Below are 7,570 nucleotides of genomic sequence, written 5' to 3'. Positions count from 1 at the left end.
ATATGGTGATATGATATCTTGCATATCACCATAGAACATTCATCCAGCAATGGATGGAGATAGAGACAGAGACCCACATGGGAGCACTGGACTGAGCTCCCAAGGTCCAGATGAAGAGCAGAAGAAGGGAGAAGATGAGCAAGGAAGTCAGGACAGCGAGAGGTGCGTCCACCCACAGAGATGGTGGGACTGATGTAATGGGAGCTCACCAAGGCTAGCTGGACTGGGACTGAACAAGCATGTGATCAAACCGGACTCTCTGAATGTTGCTGACTATGAGGGCTGACTGAGAAGCCAATGATAATGGCACTGGGATTTGATTCTACTGCATGTACTGGCTTTTTGGGAGCCTAGTCTGTTTGGATGCACACCTTCCTAGACCTGGATGGAGGGGGAAGGGCCTTGGAATTCGCACAGGGCAGTATACCCTGACTTCTCTTAGGACTGGAGAGGGAGGGGGAGAGGGAGGGGAAAGGAAATTGGAGGAGGGGAGGAGGTAGAAATTTTTAATAAAGAAAGAAAAAGAAGAAGCTAGAGCTAATGGGCCAAGCAGTGATTTAAATAATATGGTTTCTGTGTGATTATTTTGTGGCTAAGAGGCCGGGAACTAACTAACAGCCCTTCCTCCAACATCCCAGTCCACCACTGATTTCAATGTTAGAGGAACTGAGTCATGAAGTGTCTGTTACAGTTATCCTTTGCAACTTTCTATATACCATAACATCTCCTAAGGCTACTAGTAGTTAGTGGAATAATAGATAGCAGAAGCATGGGCTGGACCTTCATGAGGATCCTATGCCCTATCTTCATCTACTCAGTATTGTCAATAACTCCACTACTGTTACCATAACCTATCTATCACTATTGTTTCTCAATTGCTTGCCATGAATACCTGGCCAAAATATTGTCTATCAAAGATGGCATCACATTATGTCTGAAAGGATATGGCCACACTTTAATGATGCATCCCTTTCCTTAAGCACTTACGTTCCTTTAACCTCCTCTTCCACTGTGTTCCCTGGTCCTTGGAATGTGTGGCATGCCCATGATCCTTTTTTGAGCAATGGGAAGCCGTGGCCCCTCAACAAATACTTATTCTCAATATTTAACTAGTTATTATTCCTTCTAGTAGCAAATACCACTCACTATAAGAAGTTCTCTACCAAGGCAGACTGCAGCAGTATACTATAAGCATAAATATGGGTGCTTAAAAGGCAATTTGTCAGGCATATAAAATCCATTAAATAAAAACAACAAATGGAAGTTGCTTCCCTACTGGGGCTTTCTCAGCTATGGGTTTCTATCCTGGCTTATAGTATTAAATATGCATTCTGTCTTCTGGAATGGACCTCACTTTCAAACAGAAAGTTGTTGGGTGTCCTTATAACATTTCATGATACTGTTGCCCCAGCTAGCACACATTGCAATGGAGCATAATGCATTTCAGTTGCATGGCATGCAGAATGTAGAGCTGAGTAGGATTGTTGGCAACAGTCCTCTTCTAGCAACCTCCATGTCCCTTCTGTTAAAATTATAGCTAGACAGCTTAGAGCTTGTTCCTAGCTTGATTTCTCTATGTCCTGAAACCGAAGGGTGTGGCATTTTCAGGAATATTGTCTTACTATCTAGTTTTGGCATACAACAAGCAGCAATGGCAATAACCTTTACCATTCTAAGGGTGTCTGTGGATTGTCTGACCAAGAACCCATAAGAAGGCTGTCCATTCCTGACATTATGTTCTTCATTTAACATGATAATTTCTGTGAGTGCTAAAAAGGCACCCATACCGGACACCTTCATCCACATTTTAAAGCTACTGTTTTATTGTGTTTTTTTTCCAGAAGGTTTTCTAGAGCTATGTTAGGTTTTCCACTCCTGTGATTAAAAAAAAAAAATGACTGCAAACATCTCAATGAGGAAAGGGTTATTTCAGTTTACAGTTCCAAATCACAGTCCGTCATCTAAAGACATCAGGGCAGAAAATCAAGGAAGCATCCTAGAGGCAGCATTTATGCAGAGGTCATGGAGGAAGTACTGTTTACTGGTTGGCTCTCCATACCCCATGACTACCTACCCTGGGGTGCCACCACCAGCAATGAGTTAGAGCCTCACAAATAAATCACTAATTAATAAAATGCCCCCAAAGTCTTGCCTATTGGCCAATTTCATGAAGGAATTTTCTCAACTGTGGTTCTGTCTACTCAGATAACTCTAATTTGTTTCAAGTCATTCATAAATAAGCCTGGACAATCTCTAAGAATTTCGGAGGTTAGCCTTATATGGTCTGTGTAAAACCTATTTGCAGAAGATCAACAAGATCTCTGAAAATTGGTCACCAACCATTCAAAGTATCATTTCATCTTAGGAATAAGTAGTTAAGAATGTACTAAAGGAAAAACGTTAGCAAAGTCTAATGCAGAATGAAATGACTCCATTGTTTATATCATTTTTTTTCTCAGAAGGACTGACATGGCATGGATGGGAGACACTACCTTATTTATATAGCTGAATCTATGATCACTAGCCATGTGCTACTTCTCTTCATTCTTGGGTATTTGCAACCGATCTGCCATTAATTTCTCTATGGTCAAATAAGCTCAATCAGCTCTAATAACGCCATGGCCAGGAAAGAGTAAGGCCATGCTCAGACCTATTGTGACTTATATTCAACATGGACCTGTGGGTCTGATAGGCTGTAGAGTGACAGTATGGATGTAGTTTCTGTTGTTATTTCACCACAAGCCACAGGGCTCAGAGGGCCCTAGGTGTGGCAAATAATATCAACCCCAACATGTATTTTTTGTAGGGGAGAAGTGCACCCAGTTTATTCTGTGGCTAACTGCTTGACCCTAGGACAAGGGTGGTCTTTTTCATTTCACCACGTTATCCTTTTTGCATTCTATCAACTCTTTTGGCTTTAAAACTTTCCAAAAGCTCACTAGCCCATTTGGCTTTCTATCACTTTTTTCCCTTAAGAATTCTAACTCAACATAAATCATGCTACATATTCCTTTCAGTGACTCAGACAGATCAAATCCATTTGTCTGTTTTGCCTGTCTCTCATGTCTAGATTTCTTTAGCACTTTGCAATTTTTATTCACATAGCGGACCTGATTTACATGTCATTCTAAGTCATTTAGACCAAATAAAATCTCCATCACTGCATAAAGACCATGGCCAATATGAGTCTCAGTAAATATAGTCTCATTCCAGTCCCAATGTCCCAAATGAAATACTTGATTTTTTAATGGACTGGCAAACACAGTCTTATTGGGTCCAGTGAACTGAGTACCAAATTATCTCAGTAGCTCCTGTAGCTGACCTATTGTCTTCTAGTTCCTGAAATATGTTGAGACCCCCACACTGTGATTATCACATGCCCCTGAATCAGTACATCAGGGACAGATTTACCTCAAACTGTTTCAGGCTATGGAACTTTCATCTCTGGAACGACGCAATGGCAACACTATTCTCTTTCTCTGCTTTACGGTACTCAGACTCACTCCATCTGCATCCATGTCTCATAGACTCACAGATCAGGCTATGAAAGTTTCTTTCACCTCTTGCTTCTCAATTCAAGAACTTCCAAGACAGAATAGTTTCTGAGTATAATGGTTTTCTACACCATGTCATTATTAAAACCACCATCTGTATACTGAATCAAGGAGTTTTTTTATTTTTTGCTCTGTATTAGTAATTGGACCTGAGGGGTATCTTCTAAGATTTCTTCATTGTTTAGGCCCTTTGTTATTTTTAACTCTTCCCATGGGTTTCACAATTTTGGATCCCAGTAGTTTCTCTTTAGCACAGATGTAATTTATACACGATTATTTTGGACTACCAGATGCAATAAATGACAAGTTAAACTTTATCCCTTCCTCTCTTTCGTCAGTTATCAGAAGAATTAGAAGTTAGTGTGGAGAAATTAGTGTCATGCTTCTTTTTCATTGTAATCTTACCCATACACAAGAAAGTTTCTGCTTGACAGACATCTTGGCCTCAGTGCTTGTCATATTACCCATGGCACTGCTGTGCAGCTATCACAGAGGATATTTTTCAAAAATTTTGTCACAACTCTCCTATTCTTAAGGATTGCAATGTGTGCTCTACACCTTCAATTGTTTTCAGGGTATCCTCATACTCATGTGGCAGACCTCGGTCATAAAGGAGGTCTGCATAGAATATAAATGGCCACCAGAAGATTTCCCTCATTTTTAGTCTATCTCCAGATCTTGAGGTACAGATCATACTACCCATAGAAGATCCCATTATCAATTGCCATATATATGTATACCACCATATGTAACATAAGAGAGAGTGGACATGAGAGCCAATGACCTCTATGGGAGCAGGCTAAAGCCAGTGGCCTTTGTGGGAGCAAGCTCTAGCAGAGACCTCCTCTGGAGTTGATTTCATCTTACACTTGTAACAAGAAAGAACACTGTTGAAGTTATCATAAAATCTGACCCCAAATTATGTTATATATTCATGGTGAACTTTAAATCTTAGTAGAAAGAAATGGAATAAGACATCAGAAAATGGAAAGATCTGCCATGCTCTTGGGTAGGTAGAATTAACATAGTAAAAATGGCAATCTTACCAAAAGCAATCTACAGATTCAATGCAATTTTCACCAAAATCCCAGCAAAATTCTTCACAGACCTCAAAAGAATAGTACTCAACTTCATATGGCAACAACAACAACAACAACAACAACAACAACAACAAAAAACCCAGGATAACCAAAACAATCCAGTACAAAAAAGGAAATTCTGGAGGCATCACAATCCCTGACATAAAACTCTACTACAGAGCTATAGTACTGAAAGCAGCCTGGTATTGACATAAAGACAGAGAGCAGGACCAATAGAACCGAATCAAGACCCAGATACTGTTTCACACACCTATGAACACCTGACTTTTGACAAAGAAACAAAAAATGTAAAATGGAAAAACATATTTAACAAATTGTGCTGGCATAACTGGATATCAACATGTAGAAGAATGAAAATAGATCTGTATCTATCAACATGCACAAAACTCAAGTCCAAATGGATCAAAGACCTCAACATAAAGCCAACTACACTGAATCTCATAGAAAGGAAAGTGCGAAGTATACTTGAATGCATTGGAACATGAAACCATGTCCTAAATAAAACCCCAAGTAGCTCAGACACAGAGAGAATCAATTAATAAATGGGACCTCCTGAAACTGGAAAACTTCTGTAAAGCAAAGGACATGTTCAACAGGACCAAACGGCAGCCTACAGAATGTGAAAAGATCTTAACCAACCCCACATCAGACAGAGGATTGATCTCCAAAATAAATAAAGAATTCAAGAATCTTGTCAACAAAAGAACAAATAATCCAATAAAAAAAATGGGGCACAGACCTAAACAGAGAACTCTCAACAGATGAATCTAAAATGGCTGAAACTTAAGGAAATGTTCAACACCCTAAGATATCAGAGAAATGCAAATCAAAACAACTCTGAGATTCTATCTTACACTTGTAAGAATGGCCAAGATCAAAAATACTGAAACTTATGCTGGAAAGTTTGTGGAGTAAAGGGAACACTCCTGCATTGCTGGTGGGAATGCAAACTGGTACAGCCCCTTTGCATATCAGTATGGAGATTTCTCAGAAAATTAAGGAACAACCTACGTCAAAACCCAAAAATACCACTTTTGGGTATATACCCAAAGGATGCTCAATCATACCACAAGGACATGTGCTCAACTATGTTCATAGCAGCATTGTTTGTCATAGCCATAACCTGAAACAACCTAAATGCCTACTGAAGAATGAATAAGGAAAATGTGGTACATTTACAGAATGGAGTAGTACCACACAGCAGGAAAAAAAAAACAATGACATTTTGAAATTTGCAGGCAAATGGATGGATCTAGAAATCATCATATTGAATGAAGTAACCAGGACCCAGAAAGATAAATATCATATTTACTCACTCATAAGTGACTTTTAGACATAAAGTAAAGAAAACCAGCCTACAATTCATAGTCCCAGAGAACCTAGACAACAATGAGGACCCTAGGAGAGACATACATTGGTCTAACTACATAGGAAATAGAAAAAGACGAGATCTCCAGAGTAACTTGGGAGCATGAGGGCCATGGGGCAGGGTTGAAGGGGAGGGGAGAGGAAGAGAGCAGAGCAGAGAAATATGTAGAGCTCAATAATATCAATAATAATAAAAACAGGTGGGTTAATGGAAAATATTAGAGAACTTTGAAATAAACTCATACAATACTGTAAGATCCATTATCTCTTGTACTTCACAAAGATCAATTAAAAGTGGAATAAAACTTTAAAACTTAAAAAGGGGAAAGTGGTGAAGATAACATAGAGAAAATATTTCAAAGTTTACGCATGGTCAGGAAAAGGATTCCAATAACTGTAAAGCTCTCTAAAGATTAAAAAATGGAATTTTGTGAAATCTAAACAGCTCTGTACAATAAAAGGAACTGTTAAGCAGAATAAATAAGCATATTATAGAACAGGAGAGCAATCCTTATCAATAATACTTCGGTCAAGGAATTAATGTTTAAAATATATAAAGAACTGCTAAAATTAAATACCAAATCCAAAGTGCCAGCTAATAAATGGCAAATGAAAAGAAAAGATCTTTCTCAAAGGAAAAAAGACACAATGGCTAGAAATAATTTTTAAGGGTATTCAACATCTTTAGCCAATGAGTAAAATACACAGTAAAAGTATTTTGCAATTTCATCTCCCTCACAGACAGAATGGTTATTAGAAAGTAAATGAATGGTAACGGATGCTTTTAAAAATGTGAAGTTTAGTTCCACTGTCACAGTGGGTGGGTGCACCCCTCGTGGTCCTGACTTCCTTGCTCATGTTCTCCCTCCTTCTGCTCCTCATTTGGAGCTTAGTCCGGTGCTCCAATTTGGGTCTGTGTCTCTATCTCGATCTATTGCCAGATGAAGGTTCTATGGTGATATGCAAAATATTCATCAGTATGGCTATAGGATAGGGTCATTTCAGGTTCCCTCTCCTCAGTTGCCCAAGGTACTATCTGGGGACATCTCCCTGGACACCTGCACAGTGGAACTGATCTATTGGGAGCTCACCAATGCCAGCTGGACTGGGACTGAATAAGCATGGGATGAGACCGGACTCTGTGAACATGGCGGACAATGAAGGCTGATGAGAAGCCAAGGACAATGGCACTAGGTTTCGATCCTAATACATGAACTGGCTTTGTGGGAGCCTAGCCTGTTTGGATGTTCACCTTCCTGGACCTGGATAGAAGTGGGAGGACCTTGGACTTCCTGTAGGGCAGGGAATCTGGACTGCTCTTTAGTCTCAAGAGGGAGGGGGAATGGAATGGGGGTACGGGGAGGGGAGTGGGGAGAGGGAGAGGGGAGGGGGGAAGGGGCGATGTGTGGGAGGAGGAGGAGGGAAATGGGAAACGGAAAGGAAGCGGAATTTTTTTTCAACAACTAAAAAAAATAAACAACAACTACAAAAAGAATGTGACATTTACCCTTATTCACTGCTGGTGGTATTGTAAACATTTGTAGTCAT

Source organism: Microtus oregoni, unplaced genomic scaffold (assembly GCF_018167655.1).
Source record: "Microtus oregoni isolate MIOR12 unplaced genomic scaffold, Mior012 000066F_004, whole genome shotgun sequence".
Lineage (NCBI taxonomy): Eukaryota > Metazoa > Chordata > Mammalia > Rodentia > Cricetidae > Microtus > Microtus oregoni.
Note: the sequence above shows the minus strand (reverse complement) of the source record.